The sequence below is a fragment of the Budorcas taxicolor genome, chromosome 8 (genome assembly GCF_023091745.1).
Source record: "Budorcas taxicolor isolate Tak-1 chromosome 8, Takin1.1, whole genome shotgun sequence".
Taxonomy (NCBI): Eukaryota; Metazoa; Chordata; class Mammalia; order Artiodactyla; family Bovidae; genus Budorcas; species Budorcas taxicolor.
Window position 1 is genome coordinate 76,547,344 of NC_068917.1, and position 26,182 is coordinate 76,573,525.

The 26,182-nt window shown below is 45.9% G+C and overlaps 1 protein-coding gene and 1 pseudogene across 2 annotated transcripts in view; one reads left to right on the forward strand and one right to left on the reverse strand.

Annotated features, from left to right (window-relative positions):
- Positions 1-26,182, forward strand: part of DPYSL2 (dihydropyrimidinase like 2) — a 116,451-nt gene that overhangs the window by 48,792 nt on the left and 41,477 nt on the right. The window lies entirely within an intron of this gene.
- LOC128052881 (uncharacterized) lies at positions 10,581-10,699 on the reverse strand (annotated as a pseudogene).

Genomic DNA, 26,182 nt, shown 5'->3' on the forward strand with positions numbered 1-26,182 from the left:
AGGAAATCAGATTTTTTTTTTTGCTTGCCAATTATGCATTCTGTATTGCTTCAAGTGAGTGAGTGGCTAGAGTGAGCTTCAGAGAGGAGCCTTGCAAAGAGGAATAATAGCTAGCTTAGTGAGACTTCGTTGGTACCCGTGACCTGCTCTTTCAATGAGATTGTAGATTCTTTAATGAATATTGAGGCCAGCACTAAATACTTCGGATACTTTGAAGAGTTTCAAGTGAAAACATAGAAATAAGCCGTTGAAGGAAGTTGGTGCCACGCTCCCCGCAACCCTCTCTCCCATCTTTCTGCGTTGCTCCGCGTCCTGTTACTGGATGTGTCTTCACCTGCTCCCTGCTGTGCATTTCTCAGGTCATGGGACCTGGGGGCTCCATTTCTGTCTCTAAGGCCCAGCCTGCAGTGCAAAATGCAGCCAAACAGTGCCAGTTTGGAAATGGAGGTGACACGTCAGTGGCAGACAATAATATTATTGCCATGAAACAGAGGCTGTTATTGAGAAATGTACAATGAGATCTTTGTCAGGGGCCCTCCATGCGGGGCAGAGGGAACGTCCTTTGCCCTTTTGGTCTGGTGATGGGTGGGCAAAGGCTCTAGACACACACCCTGTAGGCGGCATCCAGACCAGCTGAGGGGTCATGGAGGTGGCAAGGGTGCTGTTTGTTGAAAGTGCTGCTGGTGTCCTGGGGGCTCTGTGACTGTCAGAGTTGTTCAGACCCCAGAGTCTTTAGGAAGCAGGCAAGAACGGTTATCTCCTTTTTATAGAGGGGAAGACCGAGGCCAGAGGGCAGGACACTCACCCAGTTCACCAGTGCGGGTTACAGGTATGGGAGTGCATACCTGCAACTGTGGCTCCACCACCTGCTACCTGTGTGACCTCTGCTTTAAGCCTCATCTGCAAAACGGGCATAGTTGTCACAGAGATCGGCAGAATAGGACCCAGCCCTCAGTTAGCACTCAGCTGTGGTGGTTATTATTGTTCCATCTCACATCAGGTCCCAGAAACCTCCCGTCTCCACAGAGACACCCTCTGGATCTCTGTTCTCTACAGAACCAGACGAAAGAGGCTCCGACTGCAGGAGGACCGACCTGACCATTTGGTGGGAGCGGGGCTTCTCTAAGTGTGGTCAGCAGACGGGGTTCCCTGATGTGACTGGGGTGCCTCTTAAAACATTCAGCTTCCTGAGCCCTACCCAGCCTCTTGACCTGGAGGGTCTGAGGGGACCTGTGAATCTGTGTTTGAATCTGGTGATTGTCAGCTTGGGGAGCTGTTGGAAAGTTGGGCTCTTGGAGGTCCATGCCAGATCTGCAGACTCTAGATGGCTAAGGATCTTGCCTTAGTCCTCAGGACGTTTGTCCTGTGTTATGGTTTGATCATGGCTCCTCTGCCTCTTTGTCTTTATAAAAATTAGTAAATTAATTTATTTTTGGCCGCTCTGAGTCTTTGTTGCTGCACACAGGCTTCGCATTGTGGTTGCTTCTCTTGTTTCATCTCTTGGCTCTAGAGCACAGGCTTAGTAGTTGTGGCACATCAGCTTAGTTGTTCTGCGGCATGTAGGATCTTCCTGGACCAGAGATGGAATCTGTGTTCCCTGTACTGGCAAGTGGAGTCCAAACCACTGGACCACCAGGGAGGCCCTGTCTCTTTCATCTTCATCCCCTGCCTCCCCCCGCCCCCAGCAGTGTCTTTACCCCTGAGACACTTGTTCCAATGATGCGTGGCTGAATGAATGAATGAATGATGGGATGAGCTTGTTTGCTCATGGGACTTGGTATCCTGCTTCATCTGAGTGTCATGCCAGTGGACCGAGAATCCTGGGGGTGGGGAGGAGGGTTTACGCATCTGGTGTTAACAATGTTCACTGATCCCTGGCCACTGCGGTCCAATCAACTGTTGGAATGGTTGGGGAAGGGAAGTGGGAGGGGAAAACCTGGAGCCTGAGCATCAGCCTGAGGTCATGAATGGGGAGCGCTCCTTCCATCTTTTGGAAGGAAGTGGGGATGCTGGTCCTCTCATGAGGGAGCTTATTCTCTGAGTGCACAGGGTGGTCCCTGAGCACCACGGAGGACTCAGCAGTCATCTCTGAAGCCCCTTGGCTTATCTAGCTCTTCCTAGAGAGCTGTGCTGGTGGAGGCAGAAGGCCTACGTCAAGGTGAAGGGCCTTCCTGGACAGGTGTGGCTCGGAGCATCCCTGGGGCACATCCACTGCTTGTCATTTCTTCATCCACGTGGTGCTTGGGTTTGCTCCCTGCCTCTGATGGGTCCATGTGCGAACACACACATACACTGGAATATGAATGTGTCTGTAATCCATACTTTGATTATTCCCTTTGCATCATTTCATTTGACTTGGGTTAGAAAGTGCTTACAGGAAAACCCAACCACATCAGACGAAAGTCTCTGGGTCCCGGACCTGAGTTGTCCCCACAACATCTGCCTGTGGGCTGGCAGTTAGAAAGCCACATTATCTGATGGGTTGTGGGCGTGGGCTCTTTTCTGTCCACTCCGCCTCGCATCCCCCCAAGCCCCACGTGGGTGAAAGTGTACGTTTCACCTATGGACATGAGTGCCTTCTGCAAGCCGACGCCACGGAATGGGGCCAGCTCAAGTGTCACTGTGCAAATCTTGGCCACAGATGGCTGGAACTGGAAGAAACCATGCACTCCCTGGGATATTTTGGCCTGACCACCTAATACCTGGTGCCAAGCAGAGCAGAGGAAGAGAGTGAAAAAGATGAAGCCTTCTGGAATGTAGCCCCCACTTCCTGAAGGGCTAGCACACACATCCATAGATGCTGTTCTCATGAAGGAGGCCATTCATGAGTTGAGCTCATAGCCCACTGGGATTTAGAAGTCTGTTAGCACCTTCTGGGAGTTTACCAGGTGGCTCAGTGGTAAAGAATCCGCCTACCAGTGCAGGAGATGCAGGAGACATGAGTTTGATCCCTGGGTTGGGAAGATCCCCTGGAGAAGAAAATGGCAACCCACTCTGGTATTCTTGCCTGGGAAATCCCATGGACAGAGGAGCCTGGCAGGCTACAGTCTTCCGGGTCACAAAGAGTTGGACACAACTGTTCGACTGAACAACAATAGTGTATCCAAAATAATTGCACTTTAACATACAAGCATTCCCTGGTGGCTCAGACGGTAAAGAATCTGCCTGCAGTGCAGGAGGCCTGGGTTCTATCCCTGGGTCAGGAAGATCCCCTGGAAAAGAAAATGGCAACCCACTACAGTGTTCTTGCTTGGAAAATCCCATGGACAGATGAGCCTGGTGGGCTGCAGTCCATAGGATCACAAAGAGTTAGATACAACTGAGCACACACACATGGAGGCCCTTTTGGAAGCAGAGACAGTTCTGTTTGGGTCCGTAGACCCTATTTCATGGACCTTGTGGCATTTACCCTAACCTATTCAGGGTGTGTTGCCTGGCCTCTGGCCCTGAGAGCTGGCAGTTAAAGCTTCAGGAGTCACCCCAGGCCACAGAAGGGTGGCATTCATTTCTTAAGGCATCTCCATCCTATGTGATCAGGTCTAACTCCTGTACACAGAGGGTGGAGAGTCTCATTACTGCTTGCTCCTAGAGCCTATTCTCTGACCTTCCATGAAGCAGGATATCCTGATGGTTGGGAATGTCCTGTTAGTCTTGTTGCCCAGAGTGACAGCTAGAACTAGGGGGTGTGGTTGGGAATATGCCCGTGATCGACTTCAGCAAGGTCTTCCTGAACTTTGATGAGAGGGACAGGCTTCTGACAGTCAGCATTGCATGGGCTCAGGGTTCTGCATGGCTAGATAAGAGCCTGCCTGACACATATGTGTCCAAGGAGACCCTTGTTCCCTGTGCTGGCTGAGTGAGCTGGGCAGAGATTTCCAGAGTGCATGAATCTGGCGCTATCCATTACTATATGACCCGCAGCATCCATGGGAGCTGCCCATGCTGGCTGCCTGATAAACAGCAGCATGAGTCTGGACCAAAGCCTTGACCCCATGGCTCCTTCTTCTCTTGGGATCTTTAGCATTGTTCTCCTCTTCTCATGTGAAATCTGACATGGGAGCCCCTCCAAGTGAGACTGATGAAAGAGAGCAGGTGTTGCTCACTGGTGGGCCATGGGAGAGCCCAGATCCTCTTCCACTCCTTCCTTCCCCTCTGTCTTGGCACCTCCTCTGCCTCTGGGAAATCCTAGGGCTTGGGGAAGCACAGCTGGAAACCACCCCCCTGCATTCCATCACTCCCCCCACCCTGCCTGCTTACCTTCTCTCCAAAGCCTGGCAATATGACTCGTCCCTGGACAGCCTCAGTGCTGAGTTGTAGGGGAGAAGTCAGAAGTGATTAGTAAGACGGGACATATCCACTTAGTCACTTAGGAAAACTACCATGAGGTACGTTTTCAGTGGTTTTCTTGAAGGTACCTCCTGTTGAAGACAGGAACTAGGACAGAGCAGCTGTTTCGTCTCCCTGCTCAGATTGGCCCTGGACTGCTGTGCTTTTCATCAGAGTGTCTTTTCATAATAGGTGAACATTCTGTCCTTCTTTAAACGATTAATGGTACACAGTGTCTTAAAGGGATAAATGACTGTCATAGGCAGAAGAGTCTGCCTTTTTCTACCTGCCATCCATTGCTCTGGTCCCTGATCACTCCACTGGGGGCCCTTTTCCTGGCTTTCCCCTTTCTCCTGTTTGAAAGGACTTCCCTGTTTCTTCTCGGGAAATGATTATTTTCCTGGGGCTTTGAGGGCTCTGCCTTCAACTGGCTGCTGTTGTTGGTGAAGCCATTTACCCAAATTCCTTGCTTTTAGTCTGTCTGAACTGCCATGGTAATGACCCAGGGGAATGACAGTGAGTAGAAATTAGAGTTCTTTCTGGTTAACCCCTATGGGAGCCAGCGCTCTTTGAATGTGACTAAATGTTCCCCTAATGATAGGGAGGATGCTGCGGGGGTGGGGTCCCTGTGGCTGAGGCTGACTATTCTCTGAAGGGAAATTCTGCGATGAGCCAGTTGCAAACCTCGGCTGCACACTGGAATCCCCTGGGGAGTTTTCCCAAAGCCCAGAGACCAGAACTTCTGATTTGACTGTGCTAGGTAGGTGATGGTGGTGGTTTAGTCGCTAAGTCATGTCCAACTCTGTGTGACCCTGTGGACTGCAGCCCACCAGGCTCCTCCTCCCAAGGGATTTTTCCAGGCAAGAATACTGTTGTGGGTTGCCATTTCCTTCTCCAGGGGATCTTCCTGACCCAGGGATCAAATCTGGGTCTCCTGCATTGCAGGTGGATTCTTTACCACTGAGCCACCAGGAAAGCCCTCTAAGTAGGTAGGTTGGTAGTTTTAAAGCTTCCAGTGGTGGCCAGGCTTAAGAGCCAAATCCAGGTGCCTAGTCCAGCAGTTGGATTTCTGTTGAAACTTAATGAAGATCTGCCGAGGTTTCTTAAAAGCTAGAGGTGCCTTCTGCCCTCAGTTCTCTGCTGTATCCTGGCCTCTTTGCCAAAGGAGAGGGATTCCAGTGGTGTGACCTGGAGTGGGTGGATCCTGTAACTGGATGCCCTTCAGAAACTTAGGAAACGGGATGGGGCTGAGCTCAGGTCACTGAAAAGGGTCTCCTCCTTCGGGTGCTGTCCTTGGTGTCCTGGAAGGTTTTGTTTAGCTGGTGCCTAGTAGGGCGCTGGTAGGACTTTGCAGAATCCCATGGACAGAGGATCTGGCAGTCTGCAGTTCCTAGGATCGCACAGAATCGGACATGACTGAAGTGACTTAATACTCATGCGCATGACTTGGAGTCAGGGTGGGTGAGAGATGATAGATGGTACAGCGTGGGATGAGAGGGGATGCTGAAGGCAGAGTGTAGCTGGGATATGGACCGCCAGGCCCAGCCCTGTGGACCACCTGCTGTGCTGGTTTTCCTGAGGAAACCCTACTGTCTTTAGGTTGAGTCAATAGTGTTTCTGACCTAATCTCCCTCTAATGATAGGTCAGACCTGGAATCCTTCCCTGTGGAGAGCCTGTGAGAGAAAAATCAAAGGGGCCTGATAATAACATAGAATCAGAGATTTTTAAGGCAAGCATTCATACGGTCTGTCTCAGCTCCTCTCTCTCTTTCTCTCAGCTGGGAGAAACTGGAGCATGTTGCAGAGGGTGAAATTGCAAAGAACAGGGCAGGCAGGGCAGGGAGAGGTCCAGCAATCAGAAGCCCAAAGTGTAATTTTCCCTTTCTAGTACTTTCTGTTTGAGTGTGATCTCATAATTTCTATGGCTTTCCTGGTGGCTCAGAAGGTAAAGAATCTGCGTGCAATGCAGGAGACCTGAGTTTGATCTCTGAGTCAGGAAGATCTCCTGGAGAAAGGAATAGCTACCCATTCCGGTATTCTTGTCCGGAATTCCATGGACAGAGGAGCCTGGTGGGCTACAGTCCATGGGGTTGGGCAGAGTCAGACGCAGAGGCAACTGAGTGACTTTCACTCACTCAGTATATTTCTAGATGGCAATTTCCATGTCTATAAGATGGAGATAATAAATTCCTATTTCTTAGGGTTATATGCAAGGTAAGTGAGACTGTGCTGTAAATGATTATTGTGACACTTTTGGCACTTGTGTGAATCAGTGGATCAATGTTCAATGGATCTTTCTACCTATCTAATCTATGATTTAGCCAGCATCTCTATTCTCTATCTAAATATCAATACCAATTGGGGCTTCCCAGGTGGTTCAGTGGTAAAAAATCTGCCTGCCAGTGCAGGAGACATGGGTTTGGTCCCTGGGTCAGAAAGATCCTCTGGAGAAGGAAATGGCAACCCACGCTAGTATTCTTGCCTGGAGAATCTCTTGGACAGAGGAGCCTGGTGGGCTACAGTCCATTGGGTTGCAAAGAGGCAGACGTGACTGAGAGACAGATGGCATGGCATCTCAGCTATCATCATTTTTCGTTTTTCCTATACATCTAGTTTATATTTCTAGCTGTTTCTTATCTATATAAATCAATATCATCTGTTTAATCCATCTATCTAATCTGACATCTCAACATTCAAAAAACAAGATCATGACATCCAGTTCCATCACATGTCAAATAGATGGGGAAAAAGTGGCAGATTTTATCTTCTTGGGCCCAAAATCACTGCAGAGGGTGACTGCAACCATGAAATTCAAAGACATTTGCTCCTTAGAAGAAAAGCAATGACAAAACTAGACAGAATTTTAAAAAGCAGAGATATTACTTTGCCAACAAAGCTCCATAAGGTCAAAGCTATGGTTTTTCTAGTAGTCATGTATGGATGTGAGAGTTGGACCATAAAGAAAGCTGAGCGCCAAAGAATTGATGCTTCAAACTGTGGTGCTGGAGAAGACTCTTGAGAGTCCCTTGGACAGCAAGGATATCAAATCAGTCAATCCTAAAGGAAGTCAATCCTGAATATTCATTGGAAGGACTGATGCTGAAACTGAAGCTCCAATACTTTGGCCACCTGATGTGAAGAGCCGACTCAATGGAAAAGACCCTGATGCTGGGAAAGATTGAGGGCAGGAGGAGAAGGGGATGACATGGGGCAGGAGGAGATGGTTGGATGGCATCACTGATTCAAAGGACATGAGTTTGAGCAAACTCTGGGAGATAGTGAAGGACAGGGAAGCCTGGTTTGCTGCAGTCCATGGGGTCTCAAAGAGTCAGACACGACTTAACTGATGAACAACAGTCTCTCTACTACTGTTCATCTCTCTTGATCCAAGGATTCAGTCATGTACCAGCTGATTCCAGATGGGTTATTTCCCTTTCCTGCCACTTGGGGGGATCAGAAAAAAATTCAAGCTTAATCTTCACCCCATGTTAATGGAATTCATATTTCCAACACAGCAGGAGAAACCATCATCTATAAAAAGCCCTTTAAAATGATTTCTTACACACAAAAAATTTTTTTCACTTTCTTCTTTTTTTTTTTGCCCTCTGAATAATTGCTGAAAGAATTTGGGGCTTAATTTTCTTGACAATTCATTTGACCCCACAGATGCAAAGCAATGTCATCAACAAGTGGCTCATCCAGTGAATAACTCTTGCTAGATTTGACTTTTTAGCCAAAAAAGGAATTCAAATGGGGCCAGTTTTATAATGGGTTGTTATTGTGCTGTTGAGCGCCTGGACCCCTCGTTTTTTGTGGTGGATTCGTGCAAGGAGGTCTGCATTCCCTTGCACAAGCGTCATGCTTCCCACAGCCTCGAGGCTTGCCGAGCTTCCAGTGCATGGCCTCTGGTCAGTCCTCTGGCAGTGCTGGTGACAAATTCTTCTCCAGGGGCTGTTTTGGCAAAGGAGCTTTTAGCCTTAGAGGGCCTCACACTCAGAGACGCGTGGCATAAGAGTCCTGTGGGACTCAGAGCTTGCTCCTCTCTGGCAGACTGGCCAGGGACCCGTTCCTCTCGTGCAGGATCAAATGAAAGGACTGTGTCAGACCTCTCAGAGGTGACAGTGTTGGGCCCTGACGGATAGTGCCTGGTATTTTTTTTTAATGTATTAAAATGTATTTAAGAAACACAAAATGTGTTTTTTTAAATGTATTTTATTGAAATATACTTGATTTACAAACCTGTTAGTTTCAAGTGTACAGCACAGTGACTCAGCTGTAAACACACACACACACACACACACACACACACACACACATTCTTTGTCAGATTTCTTTCCCTTATAGGCCACTATAAAATATTGACTATCATTCCTTATGCTATACAATAGGTCCTTGTTGGTTTATCTATTTGATATATGTGCTTTCATGCTCAGTCGCTTCAGTTGTGCCCAACTGTTGCCCACCAGACTGCTCTATCCATGGGATTTCCCAGGCAGGAATACTGGAGTGGGTTGCCATTCCTTCTCTAGGGGATCTTCCCAACCCAGGGATAGAACCCTTGTCTCCTGCGTCTAATGCATTGGCAGGCAAATTCTTTACCCACTGAGCCACTGGGAAAGCCCCATTTTATATATCTCAGTGTGTATATCGGAGAAGGCAATGGCACCCCACTCCAATACTCTTGCCTGGAAAATCTCATGGATGGAGAAGCCTGGTAGGCTTCAGTCCATGGGGTCGCTAAGAGTCGGACACGACTGAGCGACTTCACTTTCAATTTTCACTTTCATGCATTGGAGAAGGAAATGGCAACCTACTCCAGTGTTCTTGCCTGGAGAATCCCAGGGACGGGGGAGCCTGGTAGGCTGCCATCTATGGGGTCGCACAGAGTTGGACACGACTGAAGCGCCTTAGCAGCAGCAGCAGCAGCAACAGTGTGTATATATTAACCGAAACTCCTAATTTATCTCTACCCACGCTTTCCCCTTTGGTAACCACGAATTGGTTTTCCATGTCTGTGGATCTATGTCTGTTTTAGAGATTAATTCATTTGTATCTTTTTTTAAAAAAAAGATTCCACATATAAGTGAAATCATATGATCTTTGTCTTTCTCTATCTGGCTTACTCCACTTAGTATAATAATCTCTAGATCCGTCCATGTTATCCGTCCAGGCAGACAACGCTTTTCCTTTGACATTCACTTCTGCTTCTTTCATTCAGCTGGGAATCTTTATTATTGTCATTTATTTATTTTTTGCTTTGGCTCATTAGCTCCACAAATCACGGAGGTAGGAAAAAATGGCAGAACAGATCCCTAGTTAAAGCAAAAAAAGAGTTTAGTTAGAAACTATGTCCTGAGGGACTGCAGATAATTTGGGGGTCGCTCTGAGCCCAGATCCCTCATGGGTTCCCCGGTGGCTCAGTCAGTAAAGAATCTGCCTGCAGTGCAGGAGACCCAGCTTCGATCCCTTGGTCAGGAAGATCCCCTGGAGAAGGAAATGGCAACCCCCTCCAGTATTCTTGCCTGGAAAATCCCGTGGACTGAGAGCCTGGCAGGCTATGGTCCATGGGGTTGCAAAAAGTCAGACATAACTGAGTGACTTTCACTTCACTTCATTTCACTGAGCCCTGTGAAGGGGGGTGGACTTTGTATTTTGGAGACAGTGTAATTTTTGCTTCAGAGTTAAATACAAGCCCTACAGAGTATCCCAACAACAGGCTCAGAATTGGTGGTGTGTTTTAGCATCTTTTAACATAATTAGATGGGGGCTTCAGCCCTGTGTATAGAACGGACATTTAAGTTATTGTCCAAATTGGATGCGCATTTGAGAGTGAAAAGGCTGCTACTGATTGTTATGCCTGGTGAGCTACAGTCCATGAGGTCACAAAGAGTCGGACATGACTGAGGACATGACTGAGTGACAGAACAGCAACAATTGTTATGCCAGGACAACAGTGTAAAGCAGACTGCCCAGGTACACCCATACCCCAATATGCGCCACTCTTCCTCCAAGGGGCTTGCATGGAGCTCTCATGTCCTCTGAATGCCTCTGAAGGGGAATGACCCACTGGCTGCTCTCTGGATCCAGGCACCACCTGCAAGGAGGTTGCAGGGAGCTATATGGTTCCATCCTTAGCACAAGATACAGTAGAAGGTGAGATGATTTGGAAGGAACAGAAAAGGGATACTGTTTATTGGAGTCTGTGCCCCAGTGCGAACCCTGTACATAGCATTTCTTTTCTTTTTTTTTCATTAAGCCTACAGCACCTGGTATTCCTAGGTGGTCTCCCATCCAAGTCCTAACCAAGCCCAACCCTGCTTAGCTTCCAAGATCAGACGAGATCAGGCGCATTCAGGGTGGTATGGCCGAAGCATTTCTAATCCTTACGTCAACTCTGAAAATAGCTGGGTTTGTCTTCATGCTGTGAGGCTTCCCAGCGGGCTCAGTGGTAAGGATTTCAAATGCCAGTGCAGGACATGCAGGAGACGCAGGTTCGATCCCTGGGTTGGGAAGATCCTCTGGAAGATTTCCTGCCTGGGAAATCCCATGGACAAAGGAGCCTGGTGGGCTACAGCCCATGGGGTCACAAAGAGTCGGACGCAAGTGAGCATGCACATATACATCCTCATGCTGTAAATGAAGAATGGGAAGTCCAGAGAAGCCAGGTGACTTGCCTAAAGCCACGGAGCTTGCACGTGTTAGGGCTGGGCTCTTGGCACTCTTGGGCCACAGAATAAAGAGCATTGCTTGCTTTTGAACAGTCAAAGAGCGTGCTCACGGGGATTCTCTGGAGGTCCAGTGGTTAGTGCATGTCACTTCAGTTGTGTCTGACTCTTTTTTGACCCCATGCACTGTAGCCTGCCAATCAGGCTCCTCTGTCCACGGGATTCTCAAGGCAAGAATACTGGAGTGGGTTGCCATACCCTCCTCCAGGCGATCTTCCCAACTCAGGGATTGAACCTGCATCTGTTATGTCTCCTGCATTGGCAGGTGGGTTCTTTACCACTAGCGGCACCTGGGAAGCTCCCAGTGGTTAGTACTCTGCGCTTTCATTGTGGAGGGTGTGGGTTCAATCCCTAGTCAGTAAACTAAGATCCTGCAAGCTACACTGCATGGCTAAACCAACAAATGAAAACAAACCAAAAATCTAGCCCCTCCCCCAAACAAAGAGTGTGCTCATCAATGCTGCTCTGTGCCCCGGATGCTGCACAAACATCCTGGATGCAGTGCCCACCTGCAGCTTGTGATGGGGCCTTGGGCTGCCCGGTCCCCAAGAAACAGAAAGATCCGTCGACCCAGCTTTTATGTAGAAGTCATTTTTCTGTAATATGAGGGGGAACTAGTGATCAGCTAATGACCGTCTGTCACTGAGCAGAAGGCTGTGTCCAGCAGGGAAAGATGCTTACTGAGATGGTGGTGTGCCGAGCATCTCTGGTCTCCCAACAGAAACACAGGATGGATGCCTTAGATGTCCCCCTGTGTCCCAGGAGGGATTTGGAGAGCAACCAGGAGGAGTGACTCATGCTGTGTATTCATCAACTGAACTTAATCCCTCTTCTGGAGCCCAGGAACCCTTCTCTGTGCACAGCCAGATGGCGGCACGCAAGCCGCTTCAAAGGTCTCCTCACCCTTGCCTGGGCCCCATCTCTCCCCATTTCTCTGAATCACTTTGGCTCGGCCCCCACTTGCAAGGGTCATAAGGCTCAGCTCTTCACAAGTTTGGCTGGGGAACACCTCGGGCACATGGCATTTTTTGAGGAGGAGCAGGAACAGGGAAGATCAAACAGTTTCTCAGACTTGGGGTTGCTGCTCTCTGCATTATTTTTCCCTTATGGAGATCCTCTAAAGAGAAGCATGAGGTCTAATGGAAAGAATTTGAGGCCTCAACTTCTTGATGACACGTCTTCACAGAGCCAGGAATCAAGAGACCTTAATTCGGGTCTTGACCCTCTGCTTATTAGCTCAGGCAAGTTGCCCCACGTTTCTGTCTTGGTTTTGTCAGTTGTCAAAAGGGCCGGGATCAGCCTGTCTTGCCTAATAGGGTTGCTGTAAGGATTTTGTGAGATGGCGGGTGTGACACGGCTTGGGTAGGTCCTATAGGAAGGAAGTAGGCCCTGCAGTCCAGTTTTTAAAATTTAATTTTATTTTGGCTATGCTGGATCTTACTTGCTGCATGTGGGATCTTTAATTGCAGTGTGCGTGATCTCGTTTCCTGACCAGGGATCGAACCCGTGCCATGCCCTCTGCGTTGAGAGCTCAGAGTCTTAACCATTGGACCACCAAGGAAGTCCCTGCAGCCCAGTTTTGCTTCTGAGAGTCAAAACTTTTTTTATTTTAAGAACATTTATGTGGCTGCACTGGGTCTTTGCTGTAACATGCAGGATCTTTGTTGATGCATGTAAGATCTAGTATCCTGACCAGGGATTGAACCTAGGCCCCCTGTAATGGAAGCCCAGAGTCTTAGTCACTGGGCCACCAGGAAAGTCCAGTCAAAACCCTTTGTCATGACACCTGGATCCTGAGACGTTTGAAGGGCTAAATTTGCTTCCTGGTAGCAATTGGCTTTAGCAGTCATTTCTCATTTCATTATACACCTCTCCTCTTACTCTTCTTTCACTGAGACTCGATTAAAATGGACAGTGTAACTCTGACATGTCATATCCTTGGGCATTACAGAGGTACCTCTTTACCATCACCCAAATTTCGTTCCTTCCTGAAAGCATTCAGTTCTGTTTATTGGCGAGTTCTGCCACCCCCTGCCATCCATGTCAGGAGATGGAAGGCTCTCTCTCATTTGTATTTTCTGGGTCCTTCGGCTTGTGCGGACGGGCTTTTGTTCTGATCAAGTCAGCGGATCCAGAAGTCACATGCTATGAGACATTTCTGCCTTTCTGACGTAAATCCTTTCTTTCCGCTGTCTCCTTGCCAATTGAAGATGTCCTCTAGCAACTGATAGCTTTTCCATCCATGATTCTGCCAAAAAATGTTATTTTCCTGATTACCTTCCCTTCTCGTGGATTGGCTTGGCCCTGTCTTTTCTTCATTCTCTTTGTCTTTAAGGCAGTTTGCAAAAAGGCAGTCTATTCTTCTTGTTTCTTCTTAGGAATTGCATCAAGAGGAGATGTTCAGTAACTGAAGTCTCATCAGTTTAGGCTTCATTCACTTATTCTGTCCTTATTTATGTATGAATAAATATATTGGCTTACACACACTATATTGGCTCTTTAAAAATTAAAAATATATAAAATTTATTTACCATAAAATTCACTCTTTTAAAGTGTACAATTTTTTTTTTTTAGGGTATTTACAGAATTGTGCAAACTTCACTCCTATCTAATTTCAAAACATTCTTTATTGTTGTTCCTTAGTTGCTCAGTCATGTCTGACTCTTTGTGACCCCATAGACTATAACCCACCAGGCTCCTCTGTCAATGGGATTTCCCAGGCAAGAATACTGGAGCGGGTTGCTATTTCCTTCTCCAGAGGATCTCCCTGACCCAGGGATTGAACCTGAGTCTCCTGTGTCGCAAGCAGATTCTTTACTACTGAGCCACCAGGGAACCCCTTAGAACATTTTTACTATTCCCCAAAGAAGCTCCATATAAATTAGCAGTTACTTGTAATTTCCCAGACCATGGCAAAAACTAAAACAGAAAGTTCTCTGCTGATTTGCCTACTCTGGTCATTTCATAGAAATGGAATCACACAATGTGTGGTCTTTTGCGTCTGGCTTCTTTCCCTTAGCATGATGTCTTCAAGACTGATGCATGTTGTCGAATGTATTAGTACCTTATTCCTTCTTATGGACAAATAATATGTCGTAGAATATACTACATTTTGCTTATCCATTGATTAGTTGGATTTAAGGCTGTTTCCACTTTTTGGCTTTTCTGAATGAATACTATCGCTTGCAAGCAAGTTTTTATGTGGACATACATTTTCCTTTCCCTTGGGTTTATATTCAGGAGCAGAATTGCTGGGTCACATGGTAATTCTGTCTTTAACTTTTTGAGAAACTGTCAAACTGTTTTCCCAAAGTGACATTTTGCATTTTGACCAACAGCATTCAAGGACCCCAATTTCTCCATATCTTCACCAATACCTATTGCTTTCTTTTTAGGATTACAGCCATCTCTAGGGGTGTTTCATTGTGGTTTTGACTCTAGGCTTTATTATAAAGCCAGTCCACTTGTTCATGAGCCTTTAGTCACACTTTTCTTGACCCACGATGTAAGAACTTGGTTTTGAGTATGTTTTCCTAACTCTGCATGGGGACATCAGATGTGAAAAATATAAGGATGTTCCTAGAGATAAGAAAGAATAATTGAAATTAGGGATGTCTCAGATAAACAGGCTTCCCTGATGGCTCAGCAGGAGACGTGGATTGGATACCTGGGTCGGGAAGATCTCCTGGAGGAGCCCATGGCAACCCACTCCAGTATTCTTGCCTGGAGAATCTCATGTACTGAAGAGCCTGGTGGGCTGCACTTCATGAGGTCGCAAAGAGTCGAACATGACTGAGCAACTAAGCAAACATGCATGCAGAAAAACAGGGCTCTCTGTCCTCACCCCGACAGTCCCAGAAATCCTCACTCTGGGGCTCACTGTCTCTGGCTGGCTGGAATGGCCACTTTCTTTCCTTTCAGACCCCTGTCTGCCCCTCCAGATGGACTGCTGTGTCCCATGGGTACCAGAGTGGGTCCTGTTTTGCTGTCTTTTACGAGTACCCTTTATTCTGCTTGGACTTCCTGGTGGCTCAGTCACTGAAGAATCTCACTGCAGTACAGGAGACCCAGGTTCGATCCCTGGGTCGGGAAGATCCCCTGGAGAAGGAAATGGCAAACCACTCCAGTATCCTTGCCTGGAAAATCCCTTGGACAGAGGATCCTGGTGGGCTGCAGTCCCTGGCTTGCAAAGAGTCCAACACGACTGAATGATTTCACAGTGTTTATTCTGGTTTATGGTGGGGTGGGCAGGTAAGAGGTCTTGTGCCAAGGAGGTAACTTGGCTGAGGCCTTGTGGCCTATTTGCTCCAGTGTCCTTCTCTCTAACACCTTCTGTAGACTGCCAGGCCAGGGCAGAGATCTCCCAGGCTAGTCTGTGCCTGCCTCAGATGGACATCTCCCCTTTCCATAGGCCAGCATAATAAAATTAATCACATCCTGTATCTGTTGCTCACAGTCTTTACTCAGGGTTGCTTTCTACCTCTGTAAGATCAATTGTTGCTGTTCAGTCACTAATTCATGCCTGACTCTTTGCAACCCCACGGGCTGCAGCATGCCAGACTTCCCTGTCCTTCACTATCTCCTGGAGTTTGCTCAAACTTACGTCCATTGAGTCGATGATGACATCCAACTATCTTATCCTCTGTTGTCCCCTTCTGCCTTCTATCTTTCCCAGCATCAAGATCTTTTCTAATGAGTCAGCTCTTCACATCAGGTGGCCAAATTATTGGAGCTTCAGCTTCAGCATCAGTCCTTCCAATGAATATTCGAGACTGATTTCCTTTAGGATTGACTGGTTTGATCAAGAGGGTGGGAAGTGACCCCCACTTCTGAGGAAATTGCAGAATAGAGAGGTTAAGTGACTTGCCCAAATCCACCCAACTTATATGAGGCTGAATGACAACTCAGACCCTGGTCCTCTGGATCCCTGGCCAGCTCCTGTCCTGCTTGGCTTGTTGCTGTGGTCATCAGGTGCGAGGCATGGTTTCAGTGCATGTGCTGGATCTCAGATGACTCCATCATCACTTTCTGGATGCTTCTGATGTCATAGTGATAAACACTTCATAAACCTGTGAACTGAGAATGGTGCTGGGTGGCTGGGGCTGCATTGATGTGGGTGGAGGGAGAGATAGCCCGGAAGGATGTGGTCCTTCCCAGTGCCATTTCAGTATTACTCTGTATAACCTCTGTGGTTTCCTCCACTATGAAACCCTGTTCATTCATCCATCAAGTCATTCACACATTCATGGTCTTTATTAGGCTACTTGGTAGGTCCTGGTCTATCCATTAGGACTGCAGATATGGGCTCTATTCTGTTCTATTGCTGCTTACTGGGGAGACCCACAAAGAAAGGATTACAATAAAGTGTGATCATTTTAATTTTAAATATAAAAAAAATATTTTTTTGGCTGTACTGCATGGCTTATGGGATCTTAACTCTCTAACCAGGGATCGAACCTGTGACCTCAGCAATGAAAGTGTGGAGTCTTAACCACTGGACTTCCAGGGAATTCCCAAAATGTGATTATTTTTAGACTAAGGTTCAGGGGCAACAGAGAAGAAGAAATCTTTAAAATGGGCCAGAGATGGTTATGGAAAGGCTTTCGCAGATGGGTCCAAGACTTGGATGAAGGCTCTGAAGGCTGGCCAGGATTCTGTCCTGGAGTCTGATTGTGGGGTGGGCATGAGGAGGAGGTGTCCAATTAGAAGAGAGACATGGGTCAGTGGATTGAGGCATGTGGCATTTGGTGAATAATAGTGTGGAATGCTTTAGAATTTACAAGTATATCAGTTTTGCTGGGTATATATATATTACCCTGATGAGTAAGGGGCCAGAATGCCACTATTTATCACTGTTATTTAACATTGTCCTGGAAGTCTTAGTCAATGTAATGTGACAGGAAAAATAAGAAGTAACACTGTTGGAAAGCAAAAACCAAATGATTGATATTTGTTAGGTGGTTTACCTTAAATACTCAAAGGAATTAACTGCAGAAGATAATTGGCTCTAAGAAAAAGGTTTATTAATAAATGACTGAGTATAGAAATATATTATTAAAAATGAATAGCTTTGCCATATGCCAGAAAGAACCAATTGGAAAATATAATTTAAAAATCCCATTCACAATAGCAACACAAAATATAAAGTAACCAAGAATTACGAGAATACATTTGTATGTTTTGGACCCAAGAAAAGACTTTAATCAATTTAAAAAGTGCTATGTTAAATAGAAAGACCTAATACTCTGAAGAAGCAGATTATTTAGAGATTAATTATAAATTCAATGTGATTCCAACCAAAACTTTAAAAAGTGTTGTTTCTTTTTCTTTTTTTGGACACCTGACAGACTCTGAAGTTCTGGCGGAAGAATCAATAGATAATAAGAACTAAGAGAAATTTGTAAAAAGCTTAATGATGAAAAGGATGAGACCACTAGATATTTAGGTGGCGTGGTACTAGCTCCAGAAGAGACACATACATCAATAGGAAAAAATAGAAAATCTGTAAGTGCCAACTGTATTTAAGTATTTGATGTATGAAAAAAATAACACTTCTAACTCATAGTGAAATCATAACATAGTTACAGTATTATGCTGAGATAGTCAACTATTTGAAAAACAAAGAAAAGTAAACTCCTTACCTCAAATCATATGCCAAAATATCTTCCAAATGAGTTAAAGTTAAATTTCAACAACAAAGTCAAAAGAGAACCAGAAAAAAATATATAATCAAAGGGTCGTAGAAGGTGTTTCATCAAAGGTAGAAATCAGAAAAGATGGTGACACTGGAGTACCATCACAGTAAAATGATTAAAAGAAAAACAAGAAGTAGGAAATTTTATTTGCAATATATGACATAGAGTTGATAATATTTAAAATATGAAATCATAACATTGTAATGAAAGATGCTTTAATAGTGAAGGTAAAGGGTATGAACAAGGTATTCACAAAAGAAAAATAAGTCTACTATTAAACTTAAGCAGAAATATTCATCTGGATGAGTAATGAAAGAAATACAGGTTAACTTAGCAATGAGCTAAGTTTTTGTCTACTAAATTTTCAGATGTTTCCCCCAGTGTTTCTGTGAAATGGGCCTCATAGACTGCTGATAGGTGTTTACATTGGGATGACCTTTGTGGGGGTCATAAGACACTAGTTAACAGGAACTTTGAAATTGTAGTAGCATCGACACATATACACTACCATGCATAAAATAAATAGCTAATGAGAAGCTGCTGTAGAGCACAGGGAACTCAGCTTGGTGATCTGTGATGACCTAGATGGGAGGGGTGGGGGTGGGTGGAAAAGAGGCTCAAGAGGGAGGGAATATTTGTATGTATATAGCTGATTCACATTGTTATAAAACAATATGCTCAAGTAAAAAATAAATTAAAAAAAAAAGTTTATGAAGAAAAAGTATTCATACCCCTTGATCCAGGATAATCTGCAAACATTTAATCTTAAGGATTTTCACTGCAATTGTGAGAAAAAGTTAGAAACAACCTAAGTGGCCAAAATAAGTGATTGACAAAGTAAATTATGACTACTTCTAGAACAAAATGGTATGGAGTCATAAAAAACATTATAGAAAATATTTATTAATATGAATATGTTCACAGTGTATTGATGGAAAAAAGCAGGGCTTGATCACGTGTCTAATTTGATTTTACCTTTTTTTAGAGAAAAGCTTTATTGAAGTATAATTTAAACCATAAAATTATACTGTTTTCATAAAGAATATATATGTATGTATAGTGGGTAGGAAAAAAGATTGCATAGGCATACATCAGCATATTAATAATGATTTTCTTTGAATGATGGAATAATAAAATTTTTCCTTCAATTTTTTGGCATGTAAGTGCTTTCACACTTAAAGGAATTTTATAAGAAGCAAATTCCCTTGAAGTTATCATTTTCATCTGAGTTGCTGTCTCTTACCCTTGTCATTCCTGGGAAGGAGGAAAATAGAATGTGAGGAAATGCTTAAATTTATGTATAATCACGCAGGGGTGTTTGTGTAGTGCCTAAACTCTCCACCATCCACACAGTTATATAAGTGTCATGGAAGCTCCCTGAACAGCTGGGTCCCTTATCCAGCTTAGATCTTTGTCCAGATACACTGGCTGCTAGTCAGAGTCTTCTTAATCAACAAGAAGAAAAAAGACCCATTGAACTGCCAGCCCTCAGCCCGAGATGGGCAGCACATCATGGTACAAGGGCCGTGGTTCCGGCTGCAGAGATGTTATGCTATGTTTTTGAATCCAGTCCAGATTCCTAGGAGGAAAACACCCGTCAATTATGCTGGCTCTAGATAGGTCCCAGTCAACACATGACATCACCAACTCTTCCTTCCCTGGCCGCCTTTATTTGGAGGGGATGCAAAGAGAATTGTGCAACGTTGGAATAAACAGAATAGAGCATGGATCCGCCGTGCTTTTGTTTCTGGGTTGAACTCCAGCCTGGTTGCCACTGTTTTCTTTATTATACATAGCGAGTTGTCACAGCAGCTTTGTACAAGTGTGTTAGTCGCTCAGTCGTGTCTGACCCGCTGCGACCCCATGGACTGTAGCTCACTAGGCTCCTCTGTCCATGGGATTCCCTGGGCAAGAATACTGGAGTGGGTTGCCGTGCCCTTCTTTGTACGAGCTTTGTACAAGGGAGGAATTGTTCGGTTGCTAATTACAGCCCTGTGTTTACAACAGTTCTTGTTTGAACTAGGTGCTCTCGTCCTTATTATGTTATTTGGTGGGTATCCACATGTGACGTCCTGAATTACAGTAGGTGTGACCCTCACTCTACTGTGGCCTGTATTTTCAGAGAAAGATGACTGTCACTAGATCCTAGGGTGTGTTTGATTATCTCCTTTGATAGGAGTGTAAATGTGACCCTGTCTGATGAAGGGGCTTGCTATCCTTTCCTGTTATTGACAGTGACCTTGGGCCGGAGCGTTTCGATACAGCTCTTCACATTACGTATGTCGGTCTGTGTGTTTCATTAGGAAGCTGTAAATCCTTGAGTTTCTGGTCAGGTTCCCTTCCCCACAAGGATCCAGCAGGAAGGAAAACAGACAGATGCAGTCTTTGCACGTGAAAGCCTTGTGGTGTGACTTTTATTTTTTCGTGATGTTCCGCACAGCCCTGTAATCTCTTATTTTTGGCAGGCCGGTCCCGAATCTGTGGTCGTGTAGTCCCAGGCAACCAAAGGCTGAGACAAACAGAGGAAGTGTCATTACTCACATGTTTCCCCCGCCACCTCATCTTGGCCCGACACGGCCAGTGGCTACCCCCTCTTTGAGGTGGAGCTCCTGAGAGCTGAGTCTGACCCAGCCCCACACGGGGTCCCTTTTAGTTGTCTCCCCCCCAGCCCCTAGGGTCCCCGTCCCTCATTAGTTTCCTGCATGCTTTTCATCATTTGTTTGTAGTCTGGAATTTATTTATGGCAGACTTTGTGGTGAAAACTGGGAAGTCTCTTTGCAGGGCAAGACTAGAGAACGCAGATGTAGAGAACAGATTTTTGGACACAGCAGAGGATGGAGAAGGTGGGATGAATTGAGAGAGAAGCACTGAAATATATACACTGCTCTATGTAAAATAGCTAGCTAGTGGGAAGCTGCTGTGTAACACAGGGAACTCAACCCCATGCTCTGTGATGACCTAGAGGGGTGGGGGATGGTGGTGGGAGGTAGGTTCAAGAGGAAGTGGACATATGTATACTTAATGGCTGATTCACTTTGATGTATGGCAGAAACCAACACAACATTGCAAAGCAATTATCCTCCAATTAAAAGTGCAAAAAAAACAACAACTGGGAAGTCTCTTCCATTTTCTTAAAGCAGCCTGGAGGCTACAGGAAGTAGAGTAGGGAGCTCGCCTCCTACCCTTCTGCCTCCATCACAGGCCTGTAGGCACACACACATATGTGCACACACACATAGAGAAGCAGGCACACATGCATAGGTGCACACACACACATACACAAGCAGGCATACACACATGTGTGCACACATGCACATGCATACGCGAATATACACACACTCATGCACACACATACCTGTTGGTCGTCATCTTGGTAGCTGGGGCCTTGTGTCTGGTAAAGGGTGCTGATGGAAGGGGAGGATCTGCTCAGGAAATCTGCAGATCCTGGGGCTGCCAGTGCTTCCAGTATTTAGGAAACTCACCTCCTTCTCCTCCCTGCCTGGAGAGGGAAAGGGGAAAACCAGGTCATCCATCCCAGCCTGGAGTTACCGTATCCCTGGGGGGTGCGGGGGAGGGTTTGAAAATATAAACAGTCTCAATATTCTGAAAGCCTGCCGGAGATTCGCACTGCAGTGATGTTTCCAGGGTAAGATCAGGTTTCTTTGCTTGTGATTGGAATTACGTGGACTTTCTTCATGATGATTAGTTTGTGTTCTCTGCTCTACTTGGCCAATTCTTCACAATCCAAATAGATGCATTTCTTCAGGCTTAAGACTTTCCAGTGGACAGGAAGATTGTTTCCATCATGGTGTCCTGGGGTCAGAAAGAGGGTGGGGAGGGTGGTTCCCTGGTCGGGGGGGTGGGGTGGTGGAAAGTCTATATCTATGCCTGTTGACAGAGGGTCTCTATGGGCCTTCCTGCTTTAGCAGTCACTGTCTTTTATTTTATGACCCGTGCCTACTTGCTGTGTAAACAGGACAGATTTGTTTTGCTTGTTTTTGTCTTACTCAGTTTTATGCTGGAGACTGTTTGGCTGGATGAATACCTCAAAGTCCTAGGCCTCACTCCTGGCACTGGGAGCCTCTGGCCTTCTCTCAATAATGTCTTTATTTGCTCCCTTCCTACATTGTTACCCCTCATGGGTCCTCCACCTGAGCCTGTAAACCACCCCCCGCACCCCTGCCCTGAGCCCTGTCCCTGCCACCCAGCCCACAGCAGCGCTGGAGGGTTCTGTGCCCCCACAGTGCCCAAGCCCCGACCCCTTCACATTCTATGTCAAAGCCCAATTGAGCGCATGAAGACTGACTTCATGCCAGGAATTAGGTCAAGCAGTCTTACAGGCTCAAGACATTCCTATTTTACTTTCAATCTATTTTCCAAATGGTTGTGTAAGACCTACTCTGCCAGACACTGGGATAAGCCCTTTATAAACACCAGTTCCTAACAACCCTGCAAGGGGATGCTGTTACCCCCATTTAACAGATAGGAAAACTGAGGCCTAGAGAAGGTGAAGGATTCAGAGTTGTACAGCTAGTGGATGGCAGAGCTGGGTGCCAGCTCAGGCTGCCAACTGATGCTCTAACTTTTTTAGATTAATTTTTAATCTAAAATTAATTTTTGGCTGTAAAATTAATTTTTGTTGGAATTTCTCTAGTTGCAGTGCGTGGGCTTCTCATCACTTGGCTTTTTTTGTTGCGGAGCATGGGCTCTAGAGCACAGGCTCGGTAGTTGTGGTGTGGGATCTTCCCGAACCAGGGATCGAACTCATGTCCCCTGCACTGACAGGCAGACTCCCAACCACTGGAGTACCGGCGAGTCCCTACTCTAACGTTCACAAACACGAGCATATTTGATGGGTGGAGTTGAAGCCCCGTTGTCTGATCAGGGCATTTGAGAGTCAGCCAGCTCGCAGGCCTGTACAGTCCCTGTACGTGAGGATCCTCAGGACTTCAGGTGGCTTAGAGGAATTCCAGTATCCAAACATGAGCCTGAGGCACACTCTGTGTTTCTCCCACCACCGATGCATGGATGTGAGGGGCCGTAAAGTTGGCTTTTCTCCAGACGGAGACTCAGCGTGCCTGTCTAATTACAGGAAACAGGGCCCTCTCCACAGTTAGTCAATGATTTCAACATCTCTTGGAGAAATTCTGCATGGACCTGGAGTTGGAGGCTTTGCTTCTAACGAGTCTGGCTGGAATGCTCACCTCTGGCTTCCCTTGCCTGCTCCCCCCGGGCCGTGGTTTCATCATGCGGCTTTGCAGCGGGCACTTCCTATTCAGTGCCTTATCTGTCTGTAAGCGTTCATGGAGCTGAGAGAAAGCACAGCTGTGCTCTGTGCACTTGGGGCCCAGGTGCCTGGCTGCTGCCTTGGCTTGTTGGCCTCACAAGGCGGCCTTGAGGGGATCAGCTTATGACTCAGATGGACAAAGCTAAGAGAAGGTATGAGGGGACTGGAGAGCTAAGATGGCGGCTGTCACCATTTCATCATATTCTGGTTAAATTGTCAGTAACCTCTTTGTCCAGCTGGTTGATCTGCTCGCTTATGTATTGCTTCGTCCCCTACTTGGGTCTTGGAAGGTGGCCATTGATCTAAAACAGAGACGGCTTAGAATAGTGAAAAGAGCTTTGTTTTTATTCCCTTAAATAGCAGGCAAATAAAGTGAAAATAGCAGCGCTGGCTGGGGTGACATCCTGATGCGTGGCTAGAAGCAGTATGAAGTGATGATGCTCTGGAATGCAATGTGTTCATCTGTATTAAGAACTGTAACCCACCCAGTAAGCTCACTCAATGCTAGAACCCTCTCCAGAGAAAACTATTTAAAGTAAGGGGAAAATGGGAATTCCCTGGCTGTCCAGTGGTTGAACTTAGGGCTTTTACTGCTGGTGTCTGAGTTCTATTCCTTGGAGGGGAACCGAGATCCCACAAGCTATGCGGAGTGGCTGAAAAAAAAAAGGAAGGGGGAGTTATTTGCATGAATATGTCCATAGGAACGTTATGTATAACAGAGGAAAAGTGGAAACAGTCTTTAGGTTCAACACAGGGGAATGGTGAAGAAAGTCGTAATAGATTCTTCAAAGAATAATTCTCATAAAAGATGGAATTGTGAAGACTCTAAGACAACGTGGTATTAAGAAAAAAGCCACAGTTAAGTGAATGTGCCCTGTGATTATACCCACGTAAAACAGATACACATGAAAATTGTATAATTATTAATTATGTTGACTTTGTTCATAGTGCTTTTTAGGTCTACTGTATCCTTCTACTTTTCTGTGTATTCATTCTATTAATTTTTGAGAGTTTGATATTGAAACTCCAATAAAAAATCTTAATTTATCTACTTAAAAAATAATTGTAATATAGAGTGGAACTATATGTAGTTTTGTTCTGTATTTTCCAAGTGTCCTTTTAAAGTGTTGCATAATTTCATAATTTAAAAAATAAAAAAGAAAGAGAAAAAAACAAAAAAGAAACAGTATATACATGCCAGATCCGGAAGATGGTCTAGAAACTGGAAGATGATCTAGAAAAAAGATGAATATTTATGGTTAGGATGGTGGGATTATAGGTAATATTTTCTCCCGTTAATAAGAAAAATAAAGGAAACAGTACAGATTTTGGATTCAGACCTGGGATTAGTTCTGGTATTGCTACATCTCGTTATGTGTCTCTAGTGACTCTTGAAACTTCCTGGGACTCAGATTCCTCATCAGTAAAAAGCTAGAACCATTTCCAAGGGTCTCTGGATCTGAGCCCGATTGTAGCTACTAATGGTCTCTTCAAGTGGAGTCTGCTGGACTGCTTATGTCAATAAACAATTTGTGAAAAAAACAAACAACAAGAAACAACTTGTGGGCAGTTAGTGCCATCATTGTGCACAAACTGTGAAGTCCCTTAAGCACTCTTGGTGGCTCGGGATCTGCTGGCACCATCCACGGCTTGATGACGCTTTTCCTGAAGGCGCTACTATGCACATCCACCTCAAGTGAGCAGAGAGCAAACTCTTAAATCCATGGAGGCTGTTTTGAAGCTCTTTCTGGTGAAGCAGGTGATTTCCTTCCCTCCCCATGCTGACCAGTTGCCTCTGGTGGGCCCCTTCCTGGAAGGTTGACCCCATGTTGCCTGCAGATGGGCTCTCAGACTCTCCATGGCTGCTTTTCATGAGTCAAAGAGAGGATTTCTGTGCATCATTTGGTTTGTAAATCCTCTTCAAGGATTTACACATTATAAATGGCCCTTCATTGCCACACAAAGGTTGTGTTAGCTCTGCCTTTGATCATGAATGCAAGGAGGCCGTGTGCGAACTATACCCAAGCCTCAAAGAGAAAGGTTTTACGAGGTGCTGACATATTGACAAGCTCTTACCTGGTGCCCCAAATTGAATTTCAGTGACTCAGGTTGGCTGTATCCCCTCTGTCCACCGGGCTAAGTTCATTTGCTGCCTGCTTTAGTGAACCTGCATATGTTTTCGATGATGGAAGGGGGTTTAGGTTTGAAAAGTTGAGGTGTGTGTTATTGACAGATATGCCAAGAAGGTGGTGGTTTGTTGTGGCTGTCGAACAAGGCAGGTTGGGAGCTGAGCTCTGAGACAGTGTCTGCAGAACTGCAGGCGGGTCCCATAGCCTCCAGTTTCCTTGTCTGTAATGTGAACATTGTGAAACTGCCCTGTCTGCCTGATTTGAGCATCACCTGATAAGGCACACCATAGCACTTTGTGGACTATTTGCTATAGAGCTGTACCAAGGTGAGGTTGATATTGTTGCTGTGAAACAAACATTGGCATGACATTATAAAATGATTTAATGGTCCTATTCCTATTTTTAAAAATTTCTGTAGGTAGGAGTAGATATGTTTTCGTAAAGTGGGGAGCTTTGGTTATGCCTTGTGCTAAATTGTGAAAATGGATTGAAAAGCCAAGAGGCCTTTCCAAGATCATTGTTAGAATCCAAACTAATACTGGATTTGGAATCTGGGTCCTCTCTCTGCCCTGCTCCCCACTTTTTCTTTCCCATCCTCTATCTCTAGTTCTGATTCCTGGACTCTCCAGATTGCCTTCTAGCAGCCTGGAAGGAATGAGCGACCTCCTTCCAGCAGGTCCAGGCCACGGGAAGGGAAGTCTGGGGGGCAGAGGGCATGGGCTGCAGGTATGGGGAGCTCCAGGTGCCCACCTACAGCTTCTGAATGCACAGATGCCTGTGGGCAGCAGGGTCCACCCCTGATAGGTGCTATAGCCTTGGGGTCCCACCTGGTTCCAGCTGCTTGGCATAGGGATTTGCCTGAGACTGAAGAGGGCACAGGTCCCCAGATTCATCCCCCAGTGAGTACTGAGTCTGAGGCCAAGGATGAGTCAAGACACAGGAGACTGCTCTGTCTGGGAGATGGGGTATTGGTGTTTTGGGGAGTCACACCAAGATGGTATGGGCAGCGCTGGGATGAAC